Below are 2,858 nucleotides of genomic sequence, written 5' to 3' on the forward strand. Positions count from 1 at the left end.
AGTTCAGACTGGACATGAGGAAAAACTTTTTCACTATGAGGACAGTCAAGCAGTGGAACAGGGGCCAAGAGAGGTTGTGGGAGTTCTGTTCTTGGAGGTTTTCAAGCCCTGACTGCACAAAGCCTGAGCAACCTGGTCTGACCTCATAGCTGACCCTGTTTTGAGCAGGATGTTGGACTAGAGACCTCCTGAGGTCCCCTCCAACCCAAATGTTCTGTGAATCTATGATAGTGAAAGACCAAGAAAGCAAGAGCAGTCAGGCACAAGTTCCTGGGTTTTCAGTATGCCCCTCCAGGAACACTAGAATCAATGAATGATGAAAATTAAAAATTGTTATTTGGGGAAAAAAAAAAAAATTTTTTTTTTAAACTAAGTCCTCCCTTACAACCTCTGGCTAGTCAAAAAGTACAGTTAAACATGGTAGGGTTTCAGGTGCAATGTAGCATATGAAGGCAGATAGAAAATACAGATAAAACTAATTTTAAGGGAAACACCAGAAAGGCAAGGAAGATGGAAAAAATAGGCAGGATGTCACTAATAAGGCAACACACGAGCAAGATAATTAAGTAGAAAATACTGTATCTTATTGTTGATCCAGTGAGACTGAGTGAGGCTCAATGTCATTAGACCCTGATATCAATATATTGTTTGATAATATATATTGTTTGATAATCATCAAACAAAATGTGCTCTTTCCTACTGCTTTCTGTAAGTATGACAAATTTCTTTAATGCTTTAAAAAATAAAGATACAGAAATGTGACCATTAAATAAAACCTATAGTGAGATTTTAACATACTAAAGGATTTAATCATGCCATTCACCATAGTTCCACATTCTTATTTACTTTGGATACTCAAGCTGCAAATAAAGTATAGATAGACATTAGGCAGCTTTTCCAACATGGAGAAGTGTGGTTAGAGGAGATGAAGCTGTATTTCTTTATTAGTGAACTACTGTTTCATATAAAGACACATGTAGAGAGAGTTCCATATTCCCTTTGGTCCGACAATGCACATTTTGTTTTGGTGCTTCAATACTTTGGATTGTTCATCCAGTTAAAATTAGTTACAGCACTGTGAATTAGGATTTTCTTTTCAGTTTACCTAAATATAAATCCAAGATCATTCAGAATGCTAACCTGTCTATCAGGTAGCACAAGTTCCTCAAAACTGGTCAATAACATCACACAGGATATATTTGCTATACAGAACAAAGAGGGGAAGTTCGCAAGTACGTCTTTATATTAAAAGCAGCAACTGCTGTGTGACTTAGATATAGAAAATGTTAAATATCTGTCTGGTTTAGGTAGAACTGACATGCTGAAGCACTGACCCAGTTCCCACATAGCAGAGTAACATTTATCAATATTTATCAGTACTCCAAAATTTATTTAAAAACTTAATATATTGAAAGGCAGTAGTTAGTTCATGGGCATCTGTAACAAAAAACAAAAACAAAAAAACCCCTGCAAACATTATTAGTTACAGTGGTTTCTAAGAAGAGGAAATTAAAACACAATCTATGAGATTCACCTGAAGAATAAAGATCACTGAACTTCTGCTTTACAAAGTGTATAATGCTATATTTTTAATGAAATTAATGCTAGATTTTTACTTACTTGAAAAAGTACATTTATGATACTACTCTAAACTGAAGAATTGGTGTTGATAGCTACATTTTATAGAGACATCCATAAATATGGCAAGTGAGGCTCATTCCTGACATTGATCTGAGGAACAATCTATAGTTAGGAAGGACAGTAAATATATGGAGGAAGAAATTAAAGCCTGAAGATAAAATAAGGAAACGATGATATGCTTACACAATAATGTGAATCAGATTGACTATCTGCATCTGGAGTAAGAAACTACCTTACCCAGTAAAAAGAGCCGCTACAAATCATTTCTCATTTTAAAAAAACAAAGTAGATATAGATAAGCTCATTTCAGGCTTCCATGTCTATGAAATTTAAACATATGAAATACAAGTTGGTTAAAATATTGCTAAGAATAGCACAAACAAGAAACAGTATTTCACTTATTACTCAATACAATTTTTTACAGAAAAAATGGTGAAACAACCAGATCTTGCTGTATTCAAAGTATTTATATACACATCTAACAGTCCAGAAGTTACTTGTCGTGGACTTATTTTAAGTACCTTCATTACACACTGTCCTTTACTGCAAAACAGCCAAAAATGCATTCAGAACCCTAAAACTACTTTCATAAGTAACATTTTAAAGCATTTTATGGCAGACAGGTGCATCTGAGGTTGGTTTTCTTTTAAGAATATGTATCTGTATTTGGTACTGTAAAGATCTCTTTGCATTACTGTTCATACACAATTTACCAACTTATGTTATGGGTCATTTATTTAAATGTTTTCAGTATTTTACAAAATCCCCCCCCCAAAATGATTTACCCTTCAGTTTTTCATTCTTGAAACATGCTACTCCAACATAATTAGGAGTTAACTACATTCTCACTCAACCCCCACCTGTCTGCCCTACAATGGAACTACTTGGTTTTAGGGATTACATCCCTGTGAGCCCAAGACCTGCATGTATTTAACAGTAACTCTTAACCTGTCTACAGTGCCTTCTGAAGATCTCAAAGCAGTTCATTAACAGTTGTTTAAGTCTCACAACACCCCTGTGAGGTAAATACAGCATTATCACCAATTTACAGAACCAAGACTTTTGTGAATGCAACACAATCACATGCAAGCATTCACTAATCTACAAGGGCAGCTTCTTAACCTTCAGCCTTGAAGAAAAGAACATTAGTGTTCCTGAAATACTCCAGTCTTAAAAATTTGTATTAGCATTCCCATGGGGCTAGGGAGTGGGAGAGA

The sequence above is a fragment of the Pelecanus crispus genome, chromosome W, assembly GCF_030463565.1.
Source record: "Pelecanus crispus isolate bPelCri1 chromosome W, bPelCri1.pri, whole genome shotgun sequence".
NCBI lineage: Eukaryota > Metazoa > Chordata > Aves > Pelecaniformes > Pelecanidae > Pelecanus > Pelecanus crispus.